We start from the raw sequence: 15,352 nt of genomic DNA, 5'->3' as shown, positions 1-15,352 counted from the left end.
TTTGTTACAATGAATGATCCACATAGCACTCATTATATCTAAATGATACTTACTAAGTGAAGTATTCACACATTCCAAACTAGCCAATAATAAAACCTTAGATCATAAGGCCCACAAATCTATTTATTTAATTGTAAAAATTCTTCCACCTACTTCATTTACTTAGTACTATTTATTTAACCATGGGTTGATTACAGCAAAATTAACCATGAAATTGATGGTGCGAGGTGAATATTACCTAAATATAAAGATATTTGTTTTCTCTCAAAAAGTATACACTTTTTAAACTTATGTTTATTACCGGTCAATGGCGGTACAGATGTAATGTGACAATTAATTTAAAAAATCAGATTTGAAAGGCTATCGACGTTTTATTCCGAGTCGATTCGACTTTCCATGAACCAATACAAGCGTTACACGTGGTGTTGAAGTTTCTAGGCTTTATGATGACGCACGGACAAAATTATTCCAAGGACGGTGTAGATTCTAGAAAATCTAAAATTGTATGATACGTCACTTTCTCATGCGATCTTTTCGCGATTGAAACCCCGAGCAGCGCGGAGTTTTCCCCCCTCCGTGGGGAACACAACTAACTATTTAGCGGACTCTGTTACAGCTGTTAAACGATACAGCTGTCATTAAATGTCTAGAAACTTCTTATAATCTTTGGATTGAACCTCAAAACATTTTTGACAATTTTAAGGTAAGATATAGGTCGGTCTCATAGGCTGTTTGACCTCATAAATGTTATTAAAAAATATTCATTTTCATTTGTCCATCTATCTGGTCCAACCAATTATAACTCTCTTAAAATAAAAATATATTTCAAAATGATAGCAATTTAATCATTTTTTTTATGATAGTACTTGTATTATTAAAGTTACGTAGTGTTAATTGTTGTTAGAGATTTCAAAAAGTTTTTGAACATTCAGTAATAATAATTTGATTAGTTATATCTATTAGATTGAAAAGCAACAAATCACATTACATCATGTTAGTGCATGGGTAGCTCATGACTTGATGCACAACTACTTGTTGGTTCTTAAAGTACAACTATTGGTCAATCTATTTGGAGAGTCTATTATGACACCTCAATAAAAAAACAAATTTTGATTGTATTTTTATGACCAAAAATGCCTAAATATAGTCATGACTATCAAATTTTGGTCTTGGACTAAGTATCACACCACTGTAAATTATTATGGACTAAGCATCATTCTACTCATTTTAAGTTATTGAATTTAAGAGATAGGATTCATTAGTTGGGTATTTTGATATTATCTTAGTTGCTTCTGAATTTGATTATGTGTCTTTTTAACATCAACATTTCGGATCACATTGTGTGAGCCATCATCAGGATGTTTAGAGAATGCCAAGATATGAAAGAATGCTAGGATTTTAATATTCTGTCTCTCAAAATTATTTGTAGTTATTTAATGATTTTTAAATTATTAACACAATTTATTTAATAGCATGATTACTATTAAAATTTAAGGTTTCAAGTTCATTTTGAATCAAATTTGATGGTTTTTTATTGGGGGCTGAATTAATTTTCATCGGATCTACAAACTTAATCACAAAACAGATTTGATAAATTGCAGCAATAGTAAAGATAAGCAAATTGAAGGCACAAAATACAACACCAAGATTTTGACGTGGAAAACCTGGTTAAGGGAAAAACCATGATGGGAATCTACCCACAATAAGATGATAATCTGCAGCAGTATGTGAAAATATTAAAATGGAAAATGCACATGCATTCAAGCACACTGCCTAGAGATCACTGCTCAAAAGATAATGGCCCAAAAGGCTACAACCTTAAGGGAAGTCTCACTAACTTACAACAAGATTCAGACTACAATCCAAAAGAAATGAACTGAAAGAATACCATCTCTAAATGCTTGATTAGAGTTCTGGTTAAGCACAAATGTCTGCTTTGCAACACCAATCTCTCCTCAATCACAACACCAGAAGATAAATCACTTGTTCACACATAAACCTCTCTTTGATAATGCAGACACACGTTCGATACCTAAATTACATGACAACATCACCTATTTATACAATTCATCAACCTTGACAACAAGGTTAACTAAACCCTCAACTCTCAATTACAAAATTACATCACACGATACAAAGATCGACCCCCAGATCAATATAATGATTTACATGACATAACATGGACCTAATTCAAATTCTCAAATGCTCAACTCCATCGAAAATTATGCCAAGATCAACCGCAACATGCTACACCACTAGAAATACCGCATAACACGAAAATCATCACTGATTCAATAAAATCACCAAAAACTCGCACAACGATCAATGCAGATCATCAAAACAAATAGGACACAATTAGGAAACACCAGCAAGCACGTTAGAATCATCAGAAACAGTTGCACCAACACCACTTATCAAATCTTCACTTGTTAACGTTTGAAAACTCAAGAACACAACCAATCAACAATTGTCACGAAGAAAGATAACTTGCGGAGCACCAAATCGCGAACCATCTAAAATGAAGATACACAAGACCATCCCAAACATCATCCCGAAGAATCAACACTAGATTTGATCACACCAGAATATATCGTAGGAAATACTGAATTTTGCAAAGCACTGATCAACAAAACACAACTGCAAAACCGGATCATAAGATCTTCTCAATTTGCACACACCGAAACAATTCACAAGAATATGTTGACATCAATGACAACGTATCCTAACAGTAACAATGTCCAACAATCTCCCCCTTTGGCATTGATGGCAACATATGAATGTGAAAAACAATCAAATGCAAAGAAAGAAGATATCTCCAACAAACTCCCCTTAAGATCAAGACAAATAAAGCAGTTTTTCACTGATCTCTCTCCCCCTTTGACAACAATGCCAAAGATCTCAAAACGGATAACCAATTATGATTCTCTCTCCCCCTTAGACACATAACTAGATCAACAAACTACTCCACCAGAGGAGCAACACTAAATCATCAATCAAGATAGAAACATAAGGCTCTGAGATCCACTAGATTGATGCAAGTCAATGCATCTAATTATCATTAGGAGTAGATACCCCTAACTTGTCTCTCAAATAGACAAATGTATTTGCATGCAAAGGATTAGTGAAAATATCAACAATTTGTTCCTTTATAGATACATACTCTAGCTTCACTCTCTTTTCACATTCTAGTGCTATTAACATGTCGAAGTCATATATTGTGATTGACACATGCTTAGTCTTAGAATGTTGCACTGGATTCTTCAACATGTTAATAGCACTAGAATTATCACAATATATGACAGTAGGCTTATCATAGATAATTATGATATCCTTCAACATTTGCTTCATCCAAACTATGTGAGTGCAATTACTAGCAGTAGCAATGTACTCTACTTCAATAATAGATAAGGATATTGAATCTTGTTTCTTACTAGCCCATGAAACCGATTTCTTATCCAAAAGGAATGCTCCATTGGTAGTGCTTTTCTGGTCATCTACATCACCAACCCAATTAGCATCAATGTAAGCACATAACATGAAATCATCGTTCCTCGGATACCATAAACCATAGTCCACAGTTCCCTTCAAGTATCTGAATATCCTCTTCACAACAGTGACATGCCTCTCTTTCAGATCAACTTGATATCTAGCAGCCATACGCACAACATGCATAATGTTTGGTCTAGTCTAAATAAGATATATTAGTCCAACAACCATAGATCTATACAAGCTTTGATTAGCTTTCGAAGATTCATCATTCTTAGACAATTTACAACCAGTCACCATAGGAGTTCCAACCGGTTTGGAGTCATCTAACCCAAACTTCTTCAACAATTCCTTTACATATTTAGTTTGAGATATAAATATACCTATTCCAGTTTGTGAAATCTGTAAACCTAAGAAAAATTTCATCTCACTGTAGCGTCCTAAAATTGCGACACTTGCAATTTCGACTGCATTTCGGTCTTCACGATGGCGACGCAACATGCACCCTGAATGGAGACCCTGAAACTTGCTCACGACACTGAAAACTGCATTTTTCAAGCACCCTGGCCTGAACCTCCTTGCACCCTGCTGTCCCGGGAGGTGGGACCAGAGCGCCCAGCGCCCTGGTCCCCAGGACCATGGCGCCCAGCGCCCTGGTCCCTGGGTCCTATTTTGGGCCCGGTCTCCTAAGGGGCTCGGGTCTTTTTGTTTGCAATTTGGAAATTAACTTTCCCTGGTCGGCCTAAGGTCGGGAAAATCAGTCTATCAGCCCTAAATGACAAGTATATAAACTACATTTTTCTCTCTCATTTGGCATATGAAGAGGATAGGTGTACAAGGCGTGGAAATTATACTCAAGCATTCAAGCATTCAAGCATTCAAGCAATTGATCATTTCAAGTCTCCATTCAAGGCTAAGTGTTGCATTCAAGACAAGGATTCAACCATTGAAGAGGAGATCACATACTACATGCTACAACATACAACATCTAAACCTTCGCACATAAGGATACAAACATCCTTAGAACAAGGTATTAGTACTTGTTTTACAGTCATTTACATTTACAGCTCTTGCTCATTTCTTGGTTAATTCCAAAACCGGGGTTTGACCTAAAGGCAAACCCCCAATCCCTAACCCCCCAATCGTCTTCGCTTTTTTGTGTGTAGGTTGCAGGTACGCGGCTGAAATTGAAGATCTGGAATCCTTGTGCAGAGACGAATAGATCCCCCTTTGTTTCGCGGATTTTTCGGAGGACCGTGGCACCGGGCGCCATTGTCCCGACAACTTTTGCTCAAATTTGCAGGACAGCGCCGTATAGACATTTTACTGCTAATTCCAGGTCCGCAGATTCATCCTATAACCCGAACTCAGTTTATAAGCGAATCTTTATGACTTTCTATGCATGCTTAGCTTAATTTCCTTAACAACATTCTTTACAAAAGAGGGTAGCCTTACTTTCCTAACCCTTGAAATTCATTTAGCATCCAATCTTGCATTGCGTGGGATTGGATCTTATGAGTTTCAACCCCTCTTTTGAATGTAAAGTCTCTCCCCTAAGTGAAAAACCATCGAATCCTAGCGAACCTCCCTTCTCTCTCCTCGGAGTCGGAAGAGGGGAGAACAACTAGGGTTCGATCGCAATTTTTCCGCTTTACATTTTGGTGAACCCGACGTGAACATCCTTTCTGATTTTTCATGCTTAGATCTAAAAAAATTGATTACATTTCCATGTTTGATCTTTTGCAAAATTTTAGAGGTGATTGCATAAAAACCCTAAATTTTCTTTTTGGTAATTGAACTTGCGAAATGTCTAAATGTTAATGCCTGTTTCAGATCTGCCTTTCTATTACAAATTTTCAATTCATATTTGTGCTTTAATTCTGAAAATTAAGTGGTTAAATGTCAAAACCCTAATTTTTGAAACCCTCTTAATTCAACCGTTGTCCGATAATTTGACCAATCAAAACATCTCCAAATCAGCTGTAACTTTGGATTCTGCAATAAAATCACAATATCCTTCATCCCTGAAAATTTGGAAAAAAGTTGCGAGGACCATGTTGCACTCCGAGCGCCATCATCCCTGACATTTTTTCCAAAATTTCGGGAGCGAGATCTTGCTGTATTTTCCTGCTAAAATCCAGAATTTTGGCTGATTTTGTCAATTATAACACTTTCAAAATTACAGTCAAAGTTGGTCTTGTGTTTGCTTGGTTTAAGGCTTCTAATCATTCAAAAGTCATTGAAATTAAAATTTTGTGTCAAAATTGTGTTTTTATTATCATAAATCTAAAAATTGTGTTTGCAATCATTCGAAATTTCAGTGCTTTATTCAAATTCTTGCATTTTGTGACTTTTGAAATTAAGTGCTTAATTACAACAACTTTGATTTCCGCTTTCAAAATTGAATTTTGCGTGAAATTGAGTCAATTTTCAAATTTCAAAATTTGCATTGCTCTTGACATTCCCTCTAAAATCATAAAATTCAAAATTTCAGTTTCCCTCTCTTTTTCAAAATTCAAATTTTTGCATTTTTCGACAATCTTGATAGGGTTCAATTTTGAGATTACAAATTTAATTTGGCCTATCTACAGATCGTAAAATCACTCAATTTTTTCAGATTAGCTCTAAGATCATCATACCTTTCATCCCTGCAAATTTCGAAAAAAGTTGCAGGGACCGTGTTGCACTCTGGGCGCCACGGTCCCGGACATTTTTTCCGAAATTTCGGGAGACTGTTGTGATTGCATTTAACAGCCTAAATCCAGAAAATTGGTTGATCTTACTGAAAATTGCTACCTCTAAATTCAAAATTTTCTCTCCTTCTCTAATGCATGAGTTTTACAACAATAAGCCCTACTTACACTATTCCCGTTAGACGAAGCCTTAGAATTAAGTCCTTCCAAGGTTTAATTACTGAGGAGATGGAACCTAATTTGAATGGTCTTTTTAACGAGGACATGGGTAATTCCTCTAATCCTCCTAATGATGAAGAAACTCTCCATGAGGTTTCTGTAGAACAACTTTCGAAATTGGATAACCAATTTGACGATTTTTGACAATGGATGTCTCAAGAATACCCTGATAGTCAAGCTCTTCCTTTAATTGAGGGTCTAAAACGTATGCTTCAAAGTGATAAGAATGGAATTGATATTTTGCGTGGTATTGCACACATTGTGGATTCGAATGTGATGCCTATGAAGAGTTGTGTTGAAAATTTAGGTTATACACAACCTCCTACACAAGACAATCATTCTATTCCTTTGACAACTCCTATTGCTAGTATACCTACCTTTACATCAAACATCATGGCTACCTCTATACAAGACATTCCTCCTGTGATCACCAGTCATGGGGGCAACCCTTCTTCTTCAATTAACCCTCTTCCTTCATTCAATCCGACTTCTTCATTCATTCCTTCAATGAGTGTCCCTATTATATCTCCACAAATGAACATGACGCAAGGGGGCAATTCATTTAACCATTCCATCCCTCCTTGTAGTGTTCCTCTTGTCCAATCATCTCCTATGACTAATTATCATAGGGTCCCACCACCTTACTCTTTACCTTCTTTCAATAACATAACACCTCCATCTCAATCTAACACATCCAATATGAATTCTTCGACTGAAGCGACCATTAACAATCTAGCACAAACTGTCTCTTCTTTACAGCAACAAATTGCCTCTATGAATCAATCTAAGTTCAGTGTGCCAACATTTGACGTTGCGAGCCCACTTTCTCTTGACATTGTTCGAGCTATCCCTCCTAAACATGTTGAAATCCCGCATTTGGAACTTTATAATGGTAAAGGAGATCCTCTAACACATGTTAAGACTTTTCAAACAATTTGTACTGATTTTGCTTATGACCAAAGGTTGCTTGCAAAACTGTTTACTAGAACATTAAGAGACAAAGCCCTACAATGGTATTGCTCGTTGCCTTCCTATTCCATTACTTCTTTCGAACAACTTGCAAATGCTTTCATTCAACAATTTCAAAACAATATAAGTCCTAAAATTACTTTGATTGATTTAATGCATCGTAAACAAGGTGTTAAAGAAAAAGAGACTGATTTCATTGGTAGATATAAGCATTTGTATGCTCAAATTTCTTTTCCAGTGCCTGACAATGATATTCAAAGAATCTTTATTTCTAATTTACAAAAAGATATTCGAGACAAACTTCTGCTTTCTGAGTTTACTTCTTTCCAACAGTTGTGCGCCACTCTTCACAATTATCAACTGACTGTGAGTCAAATGGAACAATCACATCCTATGGCTCCGAGTGATAAGGGTGATAGCAGTCAACAACCATTTGGGAAGTTTAAACCGAACAGAGATTCCATCAAATTCAATGAAAACATCATCAACAACAATGTGAATGCAGCATCAGGTGTGCCTCCTATTTCTAAATTTTTCAAGAAAGAAAGAAAGTATACTCCTTTGAATGAATCATTGCATAGTATTATGAATAAGTTATTGGAACAAAATGTGCTTACTCTTCCTCATATAAGACAAATTGATCCTGCAAAGATTACTTCACCTTATTTTGATAACAAAGCTTTTTGTCAATTTCATCGTCAGCCTGGGCATGATACTGAAAAATGTTTTTCTTTAAAGGGTAAAATTCAAGATTTGATTGATAATAATACTATCTCTGTTTCTGGAGTGAATGATAAAGGCAACACATCTGTAGCTCCTCCTAATCAAAATCTTCAGATTTTCACTGATCCATTGCCTTCTCATACCTCTAATGCGATTGAGACTAATGATTCCTCTCTCTCATCTGATGGTCTTGTGTCTATGACTCCGAATGTGATTAACTTTGTAGAGCAGCAAGAAATCCCTGAAGAACCTTCCATCACATTTGATTCTAGCGAAACCATTAAGGCACCTGATGGTCCTTTATACATAGTTGCAAAAGTTAAGAATACACCTTGCCGTGGAGTGCTTATTGATCCTTCGTGCATGGTTAACGTTATTACTGAAGAATTTCTTTTTACTTTGCAATTGAATCAAGTGATATATGACAAAACAGATGTGATTGTGAAACTATTTGATGCATTTTCTTCTCCTACAATTGGTTCTATTACATTGCCTATTGAAGTCCATAACAAATCTCTTGATGTGAACTTTGCTATTATTCCATCTTCCGAACAATTTCGTGTGAAGCTTGGCTATCCTTGGCTATCTTCCATGAAAGCTATTGCTTCTCCTATTCATAAGTGTTTGAAATTTCCCCATAATGGTGAAGTTGTTACTGTCAATCATAGTCTCTTTAAACCAGCTGAAAGAACTTCTAGTGTTCCTATAGACTACTTTTGGCCTAAACAATTCCAATCTCTTCCTCCGCGAAGTGATCATCTTTTCAAATCTTATCAAAAGTGGAAAACAGATATGATCTTATCTCTAAGTGAACCTAGAACACCTAAACTTGACATTCCTATCATTCTTGAGAAGGAAGTTCTTCCTTTGAAAGATAAAACTAATGTCTTTCCTCAAGAAGAATCTCAACCCATCCCTATGGATGTGACTATGTCTATACCTAATAAACTTCCTAAGAGTAGACCTATACCTCCTCGTCATGATGGACTTGGTCTTCTCCCTAAACCAAAAATTCCTCCTTTATATGGAGCAGTTCCTCCTCCTTCTTTTTATAGAGAGAAGAGACCTTCTTCTCCTCCTATTATCCAGCCTAAGAGACCACAACCTAAACACCCAAGTGCTAAGGATGAGAACATTCCTCCTCCTCAGTCTTCGCAACTTCCTACTAAGACTAGACGAAATCGTTCTGCACGTGAACGCCGACGAAAGCGTCATCTTAGAGCTCAGGCAGCTGCTTCTCAAACTTTGCAATCTCCAAAAACACCTTCAACAAGCATTATTCCATTTTCTCCTCAGCCGGACATTGAGCCTAAATCTCCTAAACATAAGATGCATGATGGTCTTGATCCTGTGCGAGTTAAAGATCCTATTTTTATAAATCTTGATGATGATATAGATGAAAATGTTACTCCTCTTGCTTCTGATAGTGAATATGAACTTGTTGATGTTGATAACCATTTATCTAATGAATTTTCTAAAGCACTTATCCTAGCTCCTAGACAAGAACAATGTGGCTCGGAACATGAACATAGCCCTTGTTTGGATCTTGTGATAGCTCCATCTGCTGTGTTGGATGTTCCTCCTCTAGCGTGTTCCCTGCCTTCCCGAAACATTGATCAGCAAGATCGGGGGGTAGATGACGTGCTAGACTAGTTACATTAGCATAGTAGACTCTCTCCCCCTCTCTTTTGTTACTTATTCTATATGTTATTCTCATTCTTCTATTTGTTGTCCTTGGTGTTGTCTACTTGAGGACGATGCAAAGCATTGAGATCTCTCGGTCTCTCTCATGTTGACTCAAAAGACACATGTGTTCCCTTCTTCTAGGTGACCTTCCTTGATTGGGGAATGAAGAACAATTATGCATACATACATATGATATATATACATGAATTATCATACAGCATACTGACCCCGAGGAAAGCGAAGTCACCTCGTGCTTTGTGTTTTGTGTCTATTATCCTTGGGTTTATCTCACACTTGGGGGCTAAATCCTTGCGATAACGTGCTCCTTTCTCATTTCTTATATGTATCACTACGTTAAAACAATCACCCCCGATGAGGCGTGTGCGATCGCTTTAACGTAGGGGGGGCATACATCCCGTTCATATCTTTTCAAGATACTTGAAAATTTCTTGGTAAATTTAGCTTTGCCTTGAAAAATTTTGATATCTTTCTTGCATGACTCATAGTGAGGGAGCCTTACTACTGACAGTCATGGTTCTTCCTCGCGATCTTCCCTTTTACTTTGTCAATCGAAGTCGTAAGATCCTTAGTCCACTGGGGGCCCGGTGTATCTTGCCTCCTTGACGTGGTGAAAGTCTTTCAATGTTGTTTCCTTGTACTTTACCGGAAGTATGAGCATTCATACTCCCGCTAAAGTGGGGGCTAAATGTAGCGTCCTAAAATTGCGACACTTGCAATTTCGACTGCATTTCGGTCTTCACGATGGCGACGCAACACGCAACCTGAATGGAGACCCTAAAACTTGCTCACGACACTGAAAACTGCATTTTTCAAGCACCCTGGCCTGAACCTCCTTGCACCCTGCTGTCCCGGGAGGTGGGACCAGAGCGCCCAGCGCCTTGGTCCCTCAGGACCAGGGCGCCCAGCGCCCTGGTCCCTGGGTCCTATTTTGGGCCCGGTCTCCTAAGGGGCTCGGGTCTTTTTGTTTGCAATTTGGAAATTAACTTTCCCTGGTCGGCCTAAGGTCGGGAAAATCAGTCTATCATCCCTAAATGACAAGTATATAAACTACATTTTTCTCTCTCATTTGGCATATGAAGAGGATAGGTGTACAAGGCGTGGAAATTATACTCAAGCATTCAAGCATTCAAGCATTCAAGCAATTGATCATTTCAAGTCTCCATTCAAGGCTAAGTGTTGCATTCAAGACAAGGATTCAACCATTGAAGAGGAGATCACATACTACATGCTACAACATACAACATCTAAACCTTCGCACATAAGGATACAAACATCCTTAGAACAAGGTATTAGTACTTGTTTTACAGTCATTTACATTTACAGCTCTTGCTCATTTCTTGGTTAATTCCAAAACCGGGGTTTGACCTAAAGGCAAACCCCCAATCCCTAACCCCCCAATTGTCTTCGCTTTTCTGTGTGTAGGTTGCAGGTACGCGGCTGAAATTGAAGATCTGGAATCCTTGTGCAGAGACGAACAGATCCCCCTTTGTTTCGCGGATTTTTCGGAGGACCGTGGCACCGGGCGCCATCGTCCCGACAACTTTTGCTCAAATTTGCAGGACAGCGCCGTATCGACATTTTATTGCTAATTCCAGGTCCGCAGCTTCATCCTATAACCCGAACTCAGTTTATAAGTGAATCTTTATGACTTTCTATGCATGCTTAGCTTAATTTCCTTAACAACATTCTTTACAAAAGAGGGTAGCCTTACTTTCCTAACCCTTGAAATTCATTTAGCATCCAATCTTGCATTGCGTGGGATTGGATCTTATGAGTTTCAACCCCTCTTTTGAATGTAAAGTCTCTCCCCTAAGTGAAAAACCATCGAATCCTAGCGAACCTCCCTTCTCTCTCCTCGGAGTCGGAAGAGGGGAGAACAACTAGGGTTCAATCGCAATTTTTCCGCTTTACACTCACCAATCATAGACATCTCAAATTCTATCTGCATATCATCGACAAACTTCATGCTCAAATCATCATCTCCTCCAAAGATAATATCATCAACAAAAACTTCAATAATCAAGATGTTATCATTCTCAATCTTAAAGTAAAAACTACTATCAACAACTCCTTTATTAAATCCTAATTTCAACAAATGCTTATTTAATTTGGCATACCAGGTTCTAGGGCCTGTTTCAATCCATAAAGAACTTTCTTCAGTTTACATACTATGTCCCCATCATCTGATAATGAATCCTAATTTCAACAAATGCTTATCTAATTTGGCATACCAGGCTCTAGGGCCTGTTTCAATCCATAAAGAACTTTCTTCAGTTTACATACTATGTCCCCATCATCTGATAATGAAAATCCATCAGGTTGCTCAGTGTAAACTTCTTCCTCAAGGCCACCATTCAAAAAGGCAGATTTGACATCCATCTGATATACCTTAAAATCTTTATAAGAAGCATATGCAAGTAACAGTCTAACAACTTCAAGTTTGGCCATCAGAGCAAAAGTCTCCTCATCGTCAATCCCTTTTTTCTGCGAATATCCTTTGCAAACCAGTCTAGCTTTGTTTTTGACAACTTCACCAACCCCATTCAGTTTGTTCTTGAGTACCCATTTAGTACCTATAACATTCTTATCTTTAGGTCTAGGCACAAGCTCCCATGTGTTATTATTTTCAATCTGATCTAGTTCTTCCATAAATCTCATCCAATTTTCATCTTTACAAACTTCAACATCTTTAGGTTCAACTTTGGAAATCAAACATGCTTCTTCAACAGCTAACCTTCTTCTAGTCATCACACCTTTGTTTTTATCACCAATAATTTGATTTTCAGAATGATTCAATCTTACATGCCTCAAAGTCTTCTGATTGTTCTGATTTTCATGTTCTTGGATCTCTTCACTAGCAACAACATCTGAATTAACTGTCTCTACCAGATCAATCTGCTTTAGTTTTTTAGTCTTAATAGGGTTTAGAATAATATGTTGACCATCATCATATCCACATGCTTTGATCTCTTTCCCAAGGTTCTCATCCACCTTCACACTTGCACTTTCCACTATCTTTCTCAGTCTTTTATTATAGCATCGGTAGGCTTTGCTCTTTGTAGAATATCTCCAAAAAAATCCTTCATCACTTCTAGCATCAAACTTTCCTATATCCTTATCTCTCCTAATATAACATTTGCTACCAAATATTCTGAAATATCTCACAGAAGGAACATGACCAAACCATATAGCTCATAAGGGGTCTTACTAGTATCATCTTTGATGTGAACTCTGTTGAATGTGTAAACAACAGTGTTAATAACTTCTCTCCAGTAGATCTTTAGAACATTCCCTTCAATTAACATAGTTCTTGCAACATCCAAAACAATTCTATTCTTCCTCTCTACAACTCCATTCTGCTGAGGGGTTCTAGGAGCAAATAATTGTCTTATAATCCTATGCTTCTCACAAAATGAATTGAACTCACAATAACAAAAATTTTCACCTTTGTCAGATCTCAGACATTTCACCTTCAATCCAAACTCAGTCTCAACCATTGCTTTGAATATCTTGAATTTGTCCAATGCTTCTGATTTCTCCTTAAAAAAGACAACCCCACATCATCCTGGAATAATCATCAATTAGCAGCATAAAGTATCTATCACCCTACACGCTTCTAACATTTGTAGGTCCACATAGGTCAGTATGCATAAGATCTAGCAATTGATCAGATGTGTATTGTGTGCTCTAGAAAGAAATCCTTGTTTGCTTACCCATATGAAATTCCTTGCATACCAAATTAGCAGGCTTACCAATCTTAGACAGATCTCTAACAAATTGTGTAGAACATATCTTAATCATTGAATCAAAGTTAACATGAGACATTCCCCTGTGTCACAACCAAATCTCATCAATCTGAGCAATCAAACAACTTTTCTCACCAACATTCTAGTGAAAAATGTTACCTTCAGCCTTAGTTCTAGACGCAATTTCTATACTAGAGGCATTTAGGATCTTGCATTTTCCATCCTTGAATTGTAGATTATAACCTTTATCAACCATCTATCCAACAATCAAAAGATTATGTTTCAAACCTTCAACATACAAGACATCATCAATGCTATGTTTATCATCAAAAGAAATAAAACCTCTACCACAAATCACACAGGCTTTGTCATCTCCGAATCTTACTATTCCACAATCATATCTTTCCATACTCACAAATTTACTTTTATCACCAGTCATATGATGTGAACAACCGCTGTCAATCACCCATTCATCCTTCTCTTCAACTTTAGCAACTAAAGCTTTATCCTCAATTGAACAGCTTGTGGAATCAACAGGTATTGGTCTATCTTCTTTAATGGCAATAAACACAACTTCATCTCCTTCTGATTCTTCATCTGTAACACCTTCATCAACAACATAATAACAATTCTTTTGGTTCCTATACTTTCGGTTAGACTTGTAAGGCTTATCATACTTGTCATGCTTCTCATTCCTATCATGCTTATCAAACTTATCATGCTTGTCATACTTAACCATTCTCTCCAGACATCTAGAAGTAAAATGTCCTATCTTATTGCATGAGAAACATTTCAAAGGCAATTTTCCATCATACTTACCAGCTCCCTTAGGCAATCTCAAGGCAATCAATGCTTCATGTTCATCCAACTCTCTTTCTTGTTCTTCCATTTCTCTTCTCTTTCTTTCAAATCTAGATATTCTGCACTCATTAGGATCATACTTCTGCTTTTCGGATACAAATTATGATGCTCTAAATGTTGTCTCAGACTTTCTATGTGATTCTCCAAATTTGCTCAAGCTCAAATGCAACAATCTTTCCAACCAACATATCTCTTGTCACTGTAGTCACACTTTGGATCTCATCAATATCATCAACCTTATGTTTATATGCAAGAGGCAAAGATCTCAACACCTTACCAAAAAATTTCATCTTCTTCAATGGTTCCACTGACACATTTGATACCTAGAACAAGGTCATTCACCTTAGCCATGAAAGAGTGTATATTCTCATCATTTCCCATCTTCAGTATCTCATACTTTCCTTTCAAACTCTGCAACTTAACAACTTTCACTTGTTTATCTCCTTCATACAAGATTTCAAGCTTCTCCCAGATTTCATGTGCAGTTTGAAGTCCCATTACATTTGTCATCTCTGAATCAGTTAGGGCACTAAGTAATGCTTCCTTGGCTCTAATATTATGTTTAGCTTCCTTGGTCTCATCAACAGTAACTGGTCCATTTAGGGGAACATAATCGACATTCTTTGTAATCTTCCAGTAATCTTCTCCAAGACACTTCAAGTGCACTTCCATCCGGTTCTTCCATATAACATAGTTATTTCTATCAAATCTTGAACTGTCCTTCTTAGAGATAACCCCTGCAACTGCCATCCCGAATCTCCTCAAGCGATTAAGCTTCTTTTGAAGGATCTAGCTTTGATACCAATTGTTAGCAGCAATAAGGAAGAAAATTGAGAGGGAGGAAGGGGGGAGGGGGTTGAATCAGTTTTCACCGGATGTACAAACTTAATCACAAAATAGATCTGATAAACTGCAACGATAGTAAAGATAAGCAAATTGAAGGCACAA

At 37.2% G+C, this 15,352-nt stretch overlaps 1 protein-coding gene across 2 annotated transcripts in view; it reads right to left on the bottom strand.

The window, feature by feature from the left end:
* The window catches only part of LOC131046378 (serine/arginine-rich SC35-like splicing factor SCL28), an 81,858-nt gene that overhangs the window by 34,973 nt on the left and 31,533 nt on the right, over positions 1 to 15,352 (bottom strand). The window lies entirely within an intron of this gene.

This window comes from Cryptomeria japonica, chromosome 10 (genome assembly GCF_030272615.1).
Source record: "Cryptomeria japonica chromosome 10, Sugi_1.0, whole genome shotgun sequence".
NCBI lineage: Eukaryota > Viridiplantae > Streptophyta > Pinopsida > Cupressales > Cupressaceae > Cryptomeria > Cryptomeria japonica.
Note: the sequence above shows the minus strand (reverse complement) of the source record. Positions and strands in the feature narration are given on the sequence as shown.